This window comes from Silene latifolia, chromosome Y (assembly GCF_048544455.1).
Source record: "Silene latifolia isolate original U9 population chromosome Y, ASM4854445v1, whole genome shotgun sequence".
NCBI classification, from domain to species: Eukaryota; Viridiplantae; Streptophyta; class Magnoliopsida; order Caryophyllales; family Caryophyllaceae; genus Silene; species Silene latifolia.
The window spans coordinates 399372041-399390515 of record NC_133538.1 but is presented as its reverse complement, the minus strand read 5'-3'; the positions used below and the strand labels follow the sequence as shown (position 1 = coordinate 399390515).

Below are 18475 nucleotides of genomic sequence, written 5' to 3'. Positions count from 1 at the left end.
ACCATCACATGTCATAGATAACCGCCTATAAACCCAACACTCACCATTCCTATATCCAAGGCTCCCATACATAAACATTTCTCATACCTCAACTCATTTGGCATACCACCTAACCTATACCATAAAACTCGTAGCAAAATCACCATACCAACTCTTCATTATTACTGCAAAACAACATACCTCTCTATGTAAGGCACTTATCTCCCAGAAGCATAACTCACGATCCACACTCGTTACGTACACGCACACTAGATCCTCAAGTTCTTTCTTCCATTACCGCAAAACTCATACACAACTTAACATGACACTAATTTCCAATACCCTACACTCACTGTCTCAACAAAAGATTATGAACCACCTGCATCTTTCGGGTCATTACCACACATGTTCTACGACTCACTTGCCATTACCATGTCTCATGAAACCTTAACTAGAACAAGATCATAATTATTGTAACAACCTCTCACAACCGTGTCCCATGAACAGAATGTCACTATACCATGACAACAACGAAAACATATACAACTCTCTTTATATTAAACTCTACCCTCCTTCTCCAACTGAAACTTGTAAGAAACATTAGCAAACAAAACAATAGTCTATTTGTCCAAACTGAAACTCACAGAAACAACAACAAATAAAACAACAATCTATGTATGATCGGTATGTATTTTGAAACTCGAATCATAATCATCCGTCGACTCCACCACAACCGGTGACGGCATCACAATACCGCCACCAACACCCCACACCGTAGTGCGAAAATACCCGTATCACAAAGACTATGTACCGTTCCCGGATCACCACCCGAGGCACCACAACCACACCGATAGATATCACAATCGCATACAATTCCCATAAACACCGACTCGGCATAACTTCTCGACAAGAAAAACTTACTCAAATCCACTTTATTAAGTCACCACGCAACATATTATATGGATACATAGATAAGCATCTCATGAACATCATCTCTACCATTTCACGGAATACACATGTGTTATTAATACACATAAAATTATAACTAGCCATGTCAATTAATCAAATTATTACCTTTTTGGATATCATTCAATTAAATTACCGTGTCCAACATATATATTACAGAACATTCATAAAACAACTTTATAATTATCACACCATACCACTTCTTGTGAGGTCAGAACCTCACACAAACATTTACACATATCATAGACCCGTAATCACAACCAACTAGTCAATCCCGACCACGTAAGTTACCACTCAATAAAGGTTACCTGTCGCCCGAGTTTAACTCATATGCCCCTCATAACATATCCCCCAATTCGCACAACCATCACTTCCTGCCAAATATAACCATACCTTTACTATTCAACTATTAGCATCCGTCTCATCTAACCACATCTTATACCCTCTCACAATCATACACAACAATCAGGTCCCTACCAAATCGACCTCTTTAGAATTGCTACCTTTCTAATATACCATCACTCTTAACCACTAGTGATAACACCACAATGCCACCACTTTGTCGTATATCAAACCTCTTACACTCATATCGAATAACATGGTTTTTCTCCTATTTTTGGTTAACATTCCAAATAACGAACAGCAAACCCATCCACAAAATTACCTCAACATTATCCCCAATACTATCTTATTTGTATTGTCATCCAACTCTCCACCAAATATCTCGTATCGTGCCAATACTCCACCAACTTCTTACTCCCTTAATTCCTCGAAACTCATTATCAATCATGTTGTCCTGAAACTCCTATATAACCTTCAGCTAACATCCTCGTGATACTATCACACATTTCGATGATTCCTTACCTTTATATCACATAACTCCAGGTGAACATTTTTCTCACTTACTTTTATCCTTCTTTTTTCTTTACACTCAATAATACCAATTTAATAGCTCAACTCCTTATTACTTCTATCTAACCCTTTAGTGCACCAATTACCTTCTCATCGCTCCAAAACTCAAATCCCATTATTTTATATCGATATCATCTCCCTCTTTCTTACCACAAATATTCTCTTATTATGTCATCAATCACCCTTGCCACTAATCCATCCATAGAATCAACGTTTACTGTTCAACAATTGCATCTCCCTTCTTACATCTCTAGAAATCAAAATTCCTTTCATACCGCTAATTGCCCAAGGAAAACCCACAATAGTTTCATCTCTTATAAAGCCAAATCTCCACCCCGCGACATGTCTCCACAAGGTTCACTATATGCCACTCTTCTCAACCCCTTTAAAACGAACTTTCATTATGTATATTCTTAACCCACACGGCTCTTAACTACCTCCCTCCATAATTCTTTACACCTCTCAAGTTGTCACTATCCCTATCCTTACTCTCAATCCTTTCATTCTCACGTTCCTTATACTCACATCATCCATTGCCCACATTCACTTACTTTTACGTTACTCAACACACACTCGTATCACTCATCTCATTTCATCTCAGAAAACATGCTCTATGTCTCAATTAAGCCATGACAATCTTCCTTTTCTTTTTCCACTATCTATTACAACCACGTATAACTCATGTCCTCCCACCGAACTCATACTCACCACAGGTGCCACTCACTACACCACAAGATTGGGTAACTTACGCGTCAAGACCAACATACATGTAAAACAATGCATAAAGAAGTAAAATAACCACTTTGAATTAAACATAATATGCAACGAAGTCAAAAGATAAGCATATGACCCAAAACAGGGGTCACTAGATCGAGTACAGGCCACTCGATCGAGTAAGGGACTTACTCGATCGAGTAGGTCAAGATCAGAAGCACGTAAAACAAATCACCAGGGCTACTCGATCGAGTAACTAACGTACTCGATCGAGTGCCCCCTTACTCGATCGAGTACCAAGGATACTCGATCGAGTACCCCAATTCTCAGCACTGTCCAGTTTTTGTAAAACAGTCATAACTCACTCATTTCTTGGTCGATTGGGGCGTGTGACCTATCGTTAGAATCGTAAAAGAACAAGCTATCACCTCCAATTGGAATTACATTAAAATCATTTATGCATCTCAAGTTATAACAGTTTAAAGACAACTTTGTTGTAATCAGACGACATCACTATTTGATTTTAGTTCCAAACAACGTAAGCGACAACAAGGTAAACAAAACAACCCAAATCTCATAACACCAGTATTGCTAATCATATGTTACTATGTTCAAAGCCAAGCAACAACATTCATCATGCACATAGATTATTTAACTTGTCAATCACGCTTTACTCACATGCTCTTATTTTATAACTTCACGTACACAATAACATAATATACGACATGAAATCCCCTATTCACATGTTACTAACATAGCAAAAGTAGAAAATCCACTTCCATCACATAAACATGTCCTCCACATGAATTTCATATTCTCATGCAATTCCTTAACTCATCTTTTCAACCAATTCAAAACAACATTATAAACCAACCGTCTTGCAATTCATGTATTCAATCAATGACAATTATAATCATATCATCATTATCCTTCACTACACATCTCACATACTCCACATGTATACATCCATTGATTCATACAACACCTTACTATATAGATACACAACACACAAAGTATGCACATAGCGATCCCGACTCATATCCCATGTGACCGGTTCAAAATTGTAGGGCGACCCCCGCGACTTTAGGACGTCTCCCAAGCCTTTGCACTAGCTCCTACAACTTTTACCCCGGGTTCATTTTAATTGACTCCCTATGTTCATTAAGTTCATTGGTTACGTGTTTCGGGATCGTCGCTCCGATACCATTTGTAACACCCCATACTCCGAGTGCCTTACCAGGACCACTCGGGTATGAAGACATCACCATCTCGGTTGCCCGAGGTATGATAATCAAATAGACAAAACAGAAACAACATTTATTATAAGTAATTTAATGAATAAGTACAATCCTCGAAACCAAATCAAAGTACAATACATTGTGCCAAACTATCTCATTCTCAATCGAAATGTGAATAAATACTAAACTACAGCGGAAGACTCTATCGTCATGTCGTGGCCATCCCTGGCTATCCCAAGTATCATCTCTATACTGTTCAATATCTCGCTCACCATCCCCGAATGGATCACCGCAGTTTTACAAAACAACACCGGGGTCAGTACTAATCACACAATCAATATAGATAACAACAATAAGACAAATGATAACCGAATGTCACACACACACACACACACACCACCAACTCCCATCGTCTCAATATCGACCGTCCACTTTGGACAGCCGCCATTTGATGGGGGACCGCAGCCGTTCCCACCTAAGCCCCGCTCATCGCACGAGCGATAACCCTGTCCATTAATGTGCACATCCCCTTCGTGGCGGGTTCCACGAAGGGCGAAACTAGGGCGTGAGATCACTCCCGCAAGTGACCCCACTCAACCGAGAACGCATCTCGAGAACCATCAACAAACACAACCACAATCACAATCACAATCACAATCACAATCATCATATCAAACAACTAACTACAAAGACATCACCAATATCCCATCATGGGACTAATGCGAGTAGGAAATCCTACCGGAAAGCACAACACGCAGACGGTATCTACAAATTTGTCTCAAAACGCCTCTTCTACGAATTCTCCTCCTAACATATAACACATAAAGACTACCAATTACTTACTATTCATAAAACCCCCAAATCCTAAATTAGGGTTTGACCAAACCTAGCAAAACATTATATAAATTATATTAAAAGCTTACCCTCGACGCAAGGAATCCAACGACACGAACTACGATACGAACCGACCGTCTGAACTCCGGAAATTGTTAAGGATGCGATTAGGAAGATGATGATCGCTTTCTCTCTTAAACAGGTTTTAGGTTTTGGTAAAAGTGAATTAGAACAACGACGATTATGTTTAAATACCCTAATCGCATAATTAAAAAAACCCGCGAAAAACTCCCCGTAAACCGGACACTCGATCGAGTACCCAAGGTACTCGATCGAGTACCCCCCTACTCGATCGAGTGCCCCAGCTACTCGATCGAGTGCCCAACAGGTTAGAAACTATTTTATTCCGCAACTTACCCTTACTCGACAGAGTAAGACCTACTCGATAGAGTACCCCAAGACTTATAAATACGGAGTATTGGTCTTCCTCCTTAAAAGAACTTCGTCCCCGAAGTTCAACCCATACATAAAAACAACCATACTGACTCGACCAAGACACAACAACTTAGCTAAGGACTCAAGAACTCGACCGAACATAGAACATGAACTCTTAACCCCCATTCTACCAACTATGTTTACTTCCACAACATGACTCACTATATCGTATCTACCACATATATATCTCTCACGACACCCACTCCATACATAATCAACTACCATCCTCTAATGCTGCTAGCTCCATAATATCATCAACTATCAAACCCAATACCAAGACACTCATAGACCTCAAACGGAATGTTACATTCTACCACCCTTAAAAGGAACTTCGTCCTCGAAGTTTACTCACACTCATAACCTCATCATCCAACTGTCAACACTAGTGAAATATTCTCACACTCCTAAACATCACGCTACTACAAGCACGGCCATGGCCTTTTAGCAACATCAACCACAATATATACAACTCTCCTTCGAATTATACTAAGACATGCACAATCATCAAATTTTCTTTTATCGCATCCTACTCCTCTTGAGATAAATGTTACGTCCTCGTAACTCACTAATACTATATCCTTAGTTATATCTTCTCATTATTTTCATCACCATCACATGTCATAGATAACCGCCTATAAACCCAACACTCACCATTCCTATATCCAAGGCTCCCATACATAAACATTTCTCATACCTCAACTCATTTGGCATACCACCTAACCTATACCATAAAACTCGTAGCAAAATCACCATACCAACTCTTCATTATTACTGCAAAACAACATACCTCTCTATGTAAGGCACTTATCTCCCAGAAGCATAACTCACGATTCACACTCGTTACGTACACGCACACTAGATCCTCAAGTTCTTTCTTCCATTACCGCAAAACTCATACACAACTTAACATGACACTAATTCCCAATACCCTACACTCACTGTCTCAACAAAAGATTATGAACCACCTGCATCTTTCGGGTCATTACCACACATGTTCTACGACTCACTTGCCATTACCATGTCTACTGAAACCTTAACTAGAACAAGATCATAATTATTGTAACAACCTCTCACAACCGTGTCCCATGAACAGAATGTCACTATACCATGACAACAACGAAAACATATACAACTCTCTTTATATTAAACTCTACCCTCCTTCTCCAACTGAAACTTGTAAGAAACATTAGCAAACAAAACAATAGTCTATTTGTCCAAACTGAAACTCACAGGCAACAACAACAAATAAAACAACAATCTATGTATGACTGGTATGTATTTTCGAAACTCGAATCATAATCATCCCGTCGACTCCACCACAACCGGTGACGGCATCACAATACCGCCACCAACAGCCACACCGTAGTGCGAAAATACCCGTATCACAGCACTATGTACCGTGCCCGGATCACCACCCGAGGCACCATAACCACACCGATAGATATCACAACTGCATACAATTCCCATAAACACCGACTCAAGCATAACTTCTCGACAAGAAAACTTACTCAAATCCACTTTATTAAGTCACCACGCAACATATTATATGGATACACAGATAAGCATCTCATGAACATCATCTCTACCATTTCACGGAATACACATGTGTTATTAATACACATAAAATTATAACTAGCCATGTCAATTAATCAAATTATTACCTTTTTGGATATCATTCAATTAAATTACCGTGTCCAACATATATATTACAGAACATTCATAAAACAACTTTATAATTATCACACCATACCACTTCTTGTGAGGTCAGAACCTCACACAAACATTTACACATATCATAGACCCGTAATCACAACCAACTAGTCAATCCTGACCACGTAAGTTACCACTCGATAAAGGTTACCTGTCGCCCGAGTTTAACTCATATGCCCCTCATAACATATCCCCCAATTCGCACAACCATCACTTCCTGCCAAATATAACCATACCTTTACTATTCAACTATTAGCATCCGTCTCATCTAACCACATCTTATACCCTCTCACAATCATACACAACAATCAGGTCCCTACCAAATCAGCCTCTTTAGAATTGCTACCTTTCTAATATACCATCACTCTTAACCACTAGTGATAACACCACAATGCCACCACTGCTCGTATATCAAACCTCTTACACTCATATCAGAATAACATGGTTTTTCTCCTATTTTTGGTTAACATTCCAAATAACGAACAGCAAACCCATCCACAAAATTACCTCAACATTATCCCCAATACTATCTTATTTGTATTGTCATCCAACTCTCCACCAAATATCTCGTATCGTGCCAATACTCCACCAACTTCTTACTCCCTTAATTCCTCGAAACTCATTATCAATCATGTTGTCCTGAAACTCCTATATAACCTTCAGCTAACATCCTCGTGATACTATCACACATTTCGATGATTCCTTACCTTTATATCACATAACTCCGGTGAACATTTTCCTCAGCTTACTTTTATCCTTCTTTTCTCTTTACACTCAATAATACCAATTTAATAGCTCAACTCCTTATTACTTCTATCTAACCCTTTAGTGCACCAATTACCTTCTCATCGCTCCAAAACTCAAATCCCATAATTTTATATCGATATCATCTCCCTCTTTCTTACCACAAATATTCTCTTATTATGTCATCAATCACCCTTGCCACTAATCCATCCATAGAATCAACGTTCTTGTTCAACAATTGCATCTCCCTTCTTACATCTCTAGAAATCAAAATTCCTTTCATACCGCTAATTGCCCAAGGAAAACCCACAATAGTTTCATCTCTTATAAAGCCAAATCTCCACCCCGCGACATGTCTCCACAAGGTTCACTATATATCACTCTTCTCAACCCCTTTAAAACGAACTTTCATTATGTATATTCTTAACCCACACGGCTCTTAACTACCTCCCTCCATAATTCTTTACACCTCTCAAGTTGTCACTATCCCTATCCTTACTCTCAATCCTTTCATTCTCACGTTCCTTATACTCACATCATCCATTGCCCACATTCACTTACTTTTACGTTACTCAACACACACTCGTATCACTCATCTCATTTCATCTCAGAAAACATGCTCTATGTCTCAATTAAGCCATGACAATCTTCCTTTTCTTTTTCCACTATCTATTACAACCACGTATAACTCATGTCCTCCCACCGAACTCATACTCACCACAAGTGCAACTCACTACACCACAAGATTGGATAACTTACGCGTCAAGACCAACATACATGTAAAACAATGCATAAAGAAGTAAAATAACCACTTTGAATTAAACATAATATGCAACGAAGTCAAAAGATAAGCATATGACCCAAAACAGGGGTCACTAGATCGAAATAGAGCCACTCGATCGAGTAAGGGACTTACTCGATCGAGTAGGTCTAGATCAGAAGCACGTAAAACAAATCACCAGGGCTACTCGATCGAGTAACTAACGTACTCGATCGAGTGCCCCCTTACTCGATCGAGTACCAAGGATACTCGATCGAGTACCCCAATTCTCAAGACCTTTGTCAAGTTTTCGTAAAACAGTCATAACTCACTCATTTCTTGGTCGATTGGGGCGTGTGACCTATCGTTAGAATCGTAAAAGAACAAGCTATCACCTCCAATTGGAATTACATTAAAATCATTTATGCATCTCAAGTTATAACAGTTTAAAGACAACTTTGTTGTAATCAGACGACATCACTATTTGATTTTAGTTCCAAACAACGTAAGCGACAACAAGGTAAACAAAACAACCCAAAACTCATAACACCAGTATTGCTAATCATATGTTACTATGTTCAAAGCCAAGCAACAACATTCATCATGCACATAGATTATTTAACTTGTCAATCACGCTTTACTCACATGCTCTTATTTTATAACTTCACGTACACAATAACATAATATACGACATGAAATCCCCTATTCACATGTTACTAACATAGCAAAAGTAGAAAATCCACTTCCATCACATAAACATGTCCTCCACATGAATTTCATATTCTCATGCAATTCCTTAACTCATCTTTTCAACCAATTCAAAACAACATTATAAACCAACCGTCTTGCAATTCATGTATTCAATCAATGACAATTATAATCATATCATCATTATCCTTCACTACACATCTCACATACTCCACATGTATACATCCATTGATTCATACAACACCTTACTATATAGATACACAACACACAAAGTATGCACATAGCGATCCCGACTCATATCCCATGTGACCGGTTCAAAATTGTAGGGCGACCCCTGCGACTTTAGGACGTCTCCCAAGCCTTTGCACTAGCTCCTACAACTTTTACCCCGGGTTCATTTTAATTGACTCCCTATGTTCATTAAGTTCATTGGTTATAGGTTTCAGGATCGTCGCTCTGATACCATTTGTAACACCCCCATACTCCGAGTGCCTTACCAGGACCACTCAGGTATGAAGACATCACCATCTCGGTTGCCCGAGGTATGATAATCAAATAGACAAAACAGAAACAACATTTATTATAAGTAATTTAATGAATAAGTACAATCCTCGAAACCACACTGAAAGTACAATACATTATGCCAAACTATCATTTCTCAATCGAAATGTGAATAAATACTAAACTACAAGCGGAAGACTCTATCGTCATGTCGTGGCCATCCCAGCTATCCCAAAGATCATCTCTATACTGTTCAATATCTCGCTCACCATCCCCGAATGGATCACCGCAGGTTTTACAAAACAACACCGGGTCGGTACTAATCACACAATCAATATAAATAACAATAATAAGACAAACAGACATTGAATCACACACACACACACCACCAACTCCCATCGTCTCAATCTCGACCGTCCACCGGACTACCGCCGCGATGGGGGACGCAGCCGTTCCCACCTAAGCCCCGCTCATCGTACGAGCGATAACCCTGTCCATTAATGTGCACATCCCCTTTCGTGGCGAGTTCCACGAAGGGCGAAACTAGGGCGTGAGATCACTCCCGCAAGTGACCCCACTCAGCCGAGAACGCATCTCGAGAACCATCAACAAACACAACCACAATCACAATCACAATCACAATCACAATCACAATCATCATATCAAACAACTAACTACAGCACATCACCAATATCCCATCATGGGACTAATACTGAGTAGGAAATCCTACCTGGAAAGCACAACACGCAGACGGTATCTACAGCTGTCTCAAAACGCCTCTTCTACGAATTCTCCTCCTAACATATAACACATAAAGACTACCAATTACTTACTATTCATAAAACCCCCAAATCCTAAATTAGGGTTTGACCAAACCTAGCAAAACATTATATAAATTATATTAAAAGCTTACCCTCGACGCAAGGAATCCAACGACACGAACTACGATACGAACTGACCGTCTGAACTCCGGGAATTGTTAAGGATGCGATTAGGAAGATGACTGACTGCTTTCTCTCTTAAACAGGTTTTAGGTTTTGGTAAAAGTGAATTAGAACAACGACGATTATGTTTAAATACCCTAATCGCATAATTAACAAAACCCGCGAAAAACTCCCCGTAAACCGGACACTCGATCGAGTACCCAAGGTACTCGATCGAGTACCCCCCTACTCGATCGAGTGCCCCAGCTACTCGATCGAGTGCCCAACAGGTCAGAAACTATTTTATTCCGCAACTTACCCTTACTCGACAGAGTAAGACCTACTCGATAGAGTACCCCAAGACTTATAAATACGGAGTATTACAGTATTACCCATCTAAATACTTAAATCCAATTATTAGTTAAACGCGTTTAAACCCACTAAATTAGAACCCTTGTATCAACTACAACCAGACGTAGAAAGAAAGGAATAAGGGGAGTATTGCGGCTATCAATCGATCCTTTATCATCGTGAGCGTCCTTCTCGTCTTATAGCCATCATCATCCCCACTATTGGTCACTATTAATCCTGTCATCACCATCCCTTGATTAACTAAGGTATTTTCATGTTTTCTTTTAGTATAAGATTGGATTTTTAATTCGGTTAAGTCGGAATTTGGAATCGGGATTAACCGTCAAACATGCTGAGTTTTATAGGTCGTCATTAGGTTCGTCTTAGGCTATATACAAGGTGTTTTAAGAGAGTCTTGAGAGGTTATATGGGATGTGTTGTACGGGCAGTGCGCGTCCTGTTTTGGGCACGATTTCGGCGAAAGCTTACTGAGACCATGTGTCTTGGGTAGGTCGAGTTAGCACTCAAGATTGGTATTACGGGTCTGATTGTCATCGAGGTTAAAATTTGTTGTGTTTTCGGATTAACCTGTTGTCGTTACGGTGGCGCCTTTCTTTTACACTGTAGAATATCAGATGATATGAAATATAGAGTGAGAGATTGAGAGAATATTTAGAATTATATTATATGAGAAAAGTAAGTAAAACTGATATACAAGAGTGGTATTTATAGTTGTTGTATAACAACCTTCTAACTGATCTGTTATGCTGACATCAGCGTCTAACTAACTACCAGCCCAACTAACTTAATACTATTATATCTCTAACATACCCCCCTCAAGCTGGATGTTGTTTAGACGCAATCCAAGCTTGTGAGAGAAATGCTGATGTTGTTCTGTCCCCGAAGCCTTCGTCATAATGTCTGCAATCTGGAGTCCAGTTCTTATATGAGTAGTATACAAAAAACCTTTATCTTGCATCTCCCTCACATAATGACAGTCGATGCTTAAGTGCTTGGTCCTCTCATGGAAGACGGGATTATCTGATATATTAATAGCTGATTTGCTGTCACAATGAAGAGGTATTGGTCTTGGTACTGATATTCTCAAATCTTGTAATAACCTTTCTAGCCACACCATTTCTGACGCAGTAAAAGATAGTCTCCTATACTCAGACTCAGCAGAGCTTTTACTGACTGTGGGTTGCTTTTTTTGTCTTCCAAGACACAAAAGACTCCCCCAAAAATATGCAATAGCCACTGAGAGATCTACAGGTGTATTGACATTGGCCCCAGTCTGCATCACTATATTCTGTGACTGTGACACTAGTCTAAGATTTGTAAAACAATCCTGCGTTGATAGTCCCCTTTAGATATCTAACAACATGTAAGGCAGCTTGTAAATGTGGTTGCCTTGGACTGTTAACAAACTGACTAAGATGTTGGACTGTATATGACAAGTCTGGTCGAGATAAATTCAAATAGAGGAGCCTGCCTATGAGTCGCCTGTACTGATCAGGCTCAGGCAGCAATTCTCCATCGTCTGTAGAAAGCTTGAGTCCCTTTTGCATTAGAAATGCTACAGGATGACAATTCTCCATTTGCAGATACTTTAGTATATCAATAATATACTTTCTCTGATTAATCATAATTCCTGATTCATTCCTTGAGATCTCTAAACCAAGGAAATACCTCAATGTCCCTAAATCCTTGATTGAGTAAGCAGTATGCAATTGTCTCTTGATATTGCAAATTTCCTCTGGAGATGTTCCAGTCAATAAAATGTCATCTACATACACTAGAAGGACTGTGAATGCAGATGTGACTTCATCAAACTTAGTAAAAAGAGAATAGTCTTGTCTTGATTGCATATAACCCAGCTGTTGTAAAAATGTTGTTAACTCTTTATTCCATTGTCTTGAAGCTTGCTTCAAGCCATATAAAGACCTATTTAGCTTGCAAACTAATCCATCATCATTTGCATAACCTTATGGTACTTTCATATAAACCTCCTCTTCAAGGAAACCATGCAAAAAAGCATTGTTTACATCTAACTGAAACATGGGCAACAGGTGAAAACGTATGCTTGAAATCTTTATCCTTGACCTGATTGAACCCCTTTGCAACCAATCGTGCTTTAAACCTTTCAACAGATCCATCATGTTTGTACTTTATCTTATAAACCCATTTTGAGCCAATTGCCTTTTTCCCTTTTGGCAATTTTACTAACTCCCATGTTTTATTCTTTTCTAAGGCTTGAATCTCAGCCTGCATTGCATCTACCCACCTCTTGTCATTTTTAGCCTCTGAATACCTATAAGGTTCTTGCTCTTTTAAAACTGCAGCTAAGGAGGTAACATATTCAGGATCATATTCATGCAAGTGATCCAATACAGCATCCTGAAGTGCTACTGAATGAGCAGTCCTCTTAGTTCTGGCTGGTATCTTGGAAGTGCAATGGTAATCTTTAAGCCATGTACTCAGCTGCCTAGGTCATGTAGAGGTCCTGACTGGTTCAGTAGTCTGAACAAGTTCTTCAGACTGAACAGGCTCTGCAGACTAATCCACATTTTCAGGAATAGTGCCAGCATGCTCTTGTGTTGCAGAAGCTCTTGCAACATTGTCATCAGGATTTAACACCAGAGTTGATGAAGCAGGATTCACCAAACTGGTTGCAGATATATCCATTTCCTCTGTTGTCTGAGACTTATAATAGAACTCCTGCTCTTTAAAAATAACATCTCTACTAACAAAAACTTTATGTAAACTTACATCATATAACCTATCACTACTACAATTTAAGGCAAAGAGAACGCTCCTTCAAGAACGGTTGATAGCGGAACCGGTCTCTTTGTTATTTTTAGTTTGACGGGCACATAGAATTCCAATAGAGAACGGTTGTTTGTTCAAACCGTTCTCGTACATTAACAAAGAGAACGGTTAAGTTTGACCAACCGTCTTAAAATTCAAAAGAGACCGGTTATATATCAAAAACCGTTCTTCTTGATAAAACAAAGAGCACGGTTCCTATACTTGGCCGTTCTCTATGCAATCTCTAAACACCACCATTCTAAACCCCTAGTGTCTCTCACTACCCCTTCTTTATTCTGATACTCTTCTCCCTCAACACCAAACTTCAATTCCCCATTATTTCTCCTCATCTCGACACATAACGGAGGTAGGTGACGCCGGTAGCCAACTTCGCGATTCACCTTGTTACTTCCGGCAGCACCTCGTCAACCGCCAGATCGCAATTCTCAATCAGGTTCGTTTTTTATCAATTTTTTGTTTCTAAAATGCTTTGTTTTGCCTCATTTGATTTTGGTTTATAATTGAATTTAGGTTATTTTTATCAATTAGGGTTTATGGATTCAATTATTTTATCTATTAGGGTACAATTAAGTATTAGGGTTATGTTTTTAAATTAAACTTCATTTCAATTGGGAGATGAATCATTTTAATCGATTTGAGCTAAACTGTTAGCGAATTTCATGGTTAATCGTTATTTCATGGTCTACTTACTGCGGCTTGAATGGGTTCCATGTAATCAATATGCTAACCGCTTTTACTGTACTTACGAAAAGTTGGAAGAGAATATGCTAAAGGTAAGAATTTATATGTTCATTTTATCCCCTAATTCATGGATGATATATGGTGTCTTATTGTGGTTAAGGTATGTATATAAGGCCTCGATTTAACACATCTCCTAAATGGCAGTGTTAGTTGTTTGCAACACAATTTGCGATTTTTAACTGTTTCTCTTACGAGATGTATTATCCTCATTTGGCGTCTATCGCTCATTTTTCGTTGCATTGGTACATATATGAAATGTCTATATTCTCCTTTCCTACAGCGATTTGAAATTAGATAGATTTAATTTCCCTGTTGTGACAGGACGTTAAGTCGTATAAATGATTTTGTAAATGTATTTAGATAGGTGAAAGAGTTATCCTGTGTTTTATGACGATCTCGAGTTTAGAGATTGGTATTTAATTTTTGTTGGTTTATAAAAAAATAGTTCAGATCTTAGAAACAATTAACAAAAAGGTTTCTTTTAATCGAAAGGTAGAATTTTTAAAGTATTATTCCTTTTTGGTACTTGTTATCATAATTCTTTCGTTGGTGACTTAAGTTATCCGCCATTTACTTGGTCTTAGCTCTCAACTTCCGAGACTGGAGGAGATGATGGATTTAAGTTGTGGCAAAGCTTGGTCTTGATGGGTTGTTTGAGGATACTAATTTATGTGTTATCATAATTCTTTCAATTGTTTGTTTACTGTTTTGGTTGAGTAATTATGCTCCTTCATTTTCACTGCTAAGTTCATCGAATTGGAGACCCGCTCTCAATGATCATCCTAAACTCACCTTTCCTTAATTTGGCTACCTTTGTGTACTATCAAAAATTACCCAAAACAATATCATTAGCTAGTGACCATCCGATCACACCTCTTTTTTCTCGCTTTTCTAAAATTAACAAGGTTGTTGGCTCTTTATCATGGCCACTCATTTCAAGATATAGAGTCTCTATAAGAACTCAATCTCCAAGAACTGAGATTATAGATTCATTGTTCAAAACATTGGAGAATGGAGAAGACGATGGTAGCATGAGGTAACTAGTTAATGCATTGATATCATTGCCTGTACATCACATTGTCTAGTCTGCATTTTGTTTTTGTTGGAGCTTAATCATACCCAAATCAGGTATATTCGGTTATACTGCGGTGTTTTTAAAGAATTCTCTATTTTTCAGCGAGCTTCTAAAGGACTTCTTTATGACGAGCAAGGGCCGTAAACCTAAACACATAATTATTTTCAGGTAATGCTATGCCTGTCGCCTACTAGTAATTCATTAATTCTTTGAGCTAGAATGTAAATCCACTTATCAGGTGTTACTAATATGATGTGCCGAAGTGAATTTTCCTGTATTTTTCATGGTGGTTTGTTGTTTGGAGATCGAAGAAGTTCCTCTCTGCAGACCTTTTTGTTTCCCGTATTCATTATGCTCTATTGCAGTGAAAACTGAAAAGGATACCCAAATGTCCAAATATCCTCAGGTAAATGTCAGTATTGTTCCTGAAATTGGTAATATTTGGTCTCAATTTATAGCCCAAGTTCTTATTTGATTGAGTTGCTTTTAATTAGTTCATTCTGTTTTACCTCTCTGTATCTATGTTTTCTGTTTTCAGGTCAAAAGAACAAGGGCACTCGCCTAAGTGATCTTCTAACACCTTACTGCTACACCTTGCGGCCATATGTTTTTTTTGGTATTTACTCTTTTCAACTTACACTAATAATATTCTTTTGCTATTTTCAAATGATAATTTCTTTAGTCACGCACCTTCATACTTTCTTTCGTTTCTCATGTTCCTTAAGCTAAAATTGTCTATGCTATATAGCCATCAAATCTGAGCTAGTTGTCATATAATATATGAAATATTGATGGAATTGAATGATTTATGTAGGCAGGTGTTTAGTAGTTAGTAGAATGGTGTTTAGTAGTTAGTAGAGCTTATTCTGCTGCTATTTGCCAAGTATATAATAATGTTGAGTGAGATTTTTATCGATGGCGACGTTTTCACAAAGGGAATCAGCTATGGCATTGAATCTTTATCTAACTCGAAGCTGTTGCATTAAAAGAACTTCCCAATGGTAAGTCTTCCCAATTTGCCAATTGGTTTTGTGAGCTTTTGGTTGGTAGTAATAAGCCTATTGTCACTTGCTTAAGCTCACCCCTGGTAATTACAAGTGTTTTTTTGTTTTAGACATCACAAGAAAAATTGGATTTCTGTTGTCTATTAAAGCTCATATAATGATGCTGATAGTGATGCTGATTGGCTGGTGGTGGTTATATTTGCGGTTCTTGTGCAAGTACGTGTCTTCTTTTTTACGAAGGGTTATATTTTCTCAATAGTTGTTTGTACATGTTGAGGCGACCTATAAGGCAGTAACTGAGAAAACTCATTTGGCTAGTTTGCAATTTTGACATTGAAAACTGTAATTGATTTTTTATGTTTTTACATTTTGCCATGTCCTTTTACATCTACTTTATGCATTTGGTCTTAACTTGTATTTGGTTGCATTCCTTTTGCTTACTCTAGCTCACTAAAATTATGGCTTTGATTACGATATGCGTTGACTTTAGAACTGATAATTGGGATTGTTGGTAATGATGTCTTGACGATTCTTAACCCTATAATTTTAATCCTTAAGAAACCATTCATTGTCTTAAAACTGATTTTTTATAACCTAATTAAAAATTTGTTGGAAAATAAGTTATGGGTTGAGTTTAGAATTGATTTCATTGGTATATTCTTGTCAAGAGTCCTTGTTAGGGAGAGTCATCAGGTAATTGGTTTTCATCCTATGTTTACTCTCATGATTAGCTTGGAATTATTTGATCTCTTGATCATAATTTTGACTAATTTAGAACTGCTAATACATAGAGTTTTTAATGAAATATTTATCATAATTATATGCCATATATTGGTGTGTTCTATGTGTTTAAGAGCCGCTAAAGAGTAAATAAAGGAGAAAAAAATAATAAATCATGCTTGCCATTTTAATTATGTACACGGTATCAAATATTCACGAGTCTTGCTATAGAAACTGATGCAAGCTTCATTTTTCTGCAGATGATGATTACAATTTTTTGAAGTTCGATTTATTTGCACTATGATGCGACTAAGTGATGGGATTGAAGGATTTTTATTTATGTTTTGCACATGGTAGCATATCTTCGATATTTGTAGGCTCTTAACATGATACGATTTTGTATTTTGTTTCAATAGAATTTGTCCTAATGATTCAAATTAAATCTAAAGGTTTATCTTGTGTAAAAATTGCTGGAGTTTCTGAATTGTAACAGGTTTAATTCTTATGAGCTATACGATTCAATCGTGTAGGGTTACAATAAAAATAGAAATATTTTTTTTAAAAAAAATAACATGATCAAAGAGAACGGTTAGTACCATCATAACTGTTCTTTTTGAAAAGCTAGAACTAAGGCGCCAAAAATCTAAAATTCTAACAAATAGAACTGCCTTATCAAAGAGACTGGTTCTTATATGCAACCGTTCTCTTTGATATATCAAAGAGAACGGTTCTAAAAGGCAACCGTTCTGATTGTTGTTACAAAGAGACCGGGTTGACTTGATTTCAACCGTTCTCTTTTATCTAAGAGAACGCTTGGCCACAGGACGGTCCAAACTACGTATAAGAACGGTTACCAACCGTTCTCTTTGATCATTTTTGTAGTAGTGTATAACCTTTTTTATTGTGTGGGTATCCTATGAAGACACACTTTTCTAGCCTTATTACCAAATTTATCAGAAAAAGTTGGTGGCATAGTAGCATAGCAAGTGCATCCAAAAATTTTAAGGTTATCATAAATTGGTTCATGTCCAAAAATTAACTGAAAAGGAGTTAAATTCTGAAGAATAGGTGAAGGCATAAGATTAATCAAATAGGTTGCAGTGAGCACACAATCTCCCCAAAACTTAATAGGAAAATTAGCTTGAATTTTTAATGCCCTAGCAGTTTCAAGAAGATGTATATGCTTACTTTCAACCCTCCCATTCTGTTAAGGAGTGGCTACAATACTAGTTTGATGAACAATAACCTTAACCTTAAATAAGTCAGAACAA

General features: G+C 37.8%; 2 long non-coding RNA genes across 2 annotated transcripts; both read left to right on the top strand.

Moving 5' to 3' along the window:
- Positions 1-15314: 15314 nt before the first annotated feature.
- LOC141634532 (uncharacterized) lies at positions 15315-15823 on the top strand. Its single transcript, XR_012539262.1, has 3 exons — positions 15315-15441; positions 15583-15648; positions 15792-15823. It is a non-coding gene; the product is annotated as an uncharacterized LOC141634532 (long non-coding RNA).
- A 561-nt stretch (positions 15824-16384) lies between these two features.
- LOC141634531 (uncharacterized) lies at positions 16385-17733 on the top strand. Its single transcript, XR_012539261.1, has 3 exons — positions 16385-16481; positions 16595-16700; positions 17465-17733. It is a non-coding gene; the product is annotated as an uncharacterized LOC141634531 (long non-coding RNA).
- Positions 17734-18475: the final 742 nt, after the last annotated feature.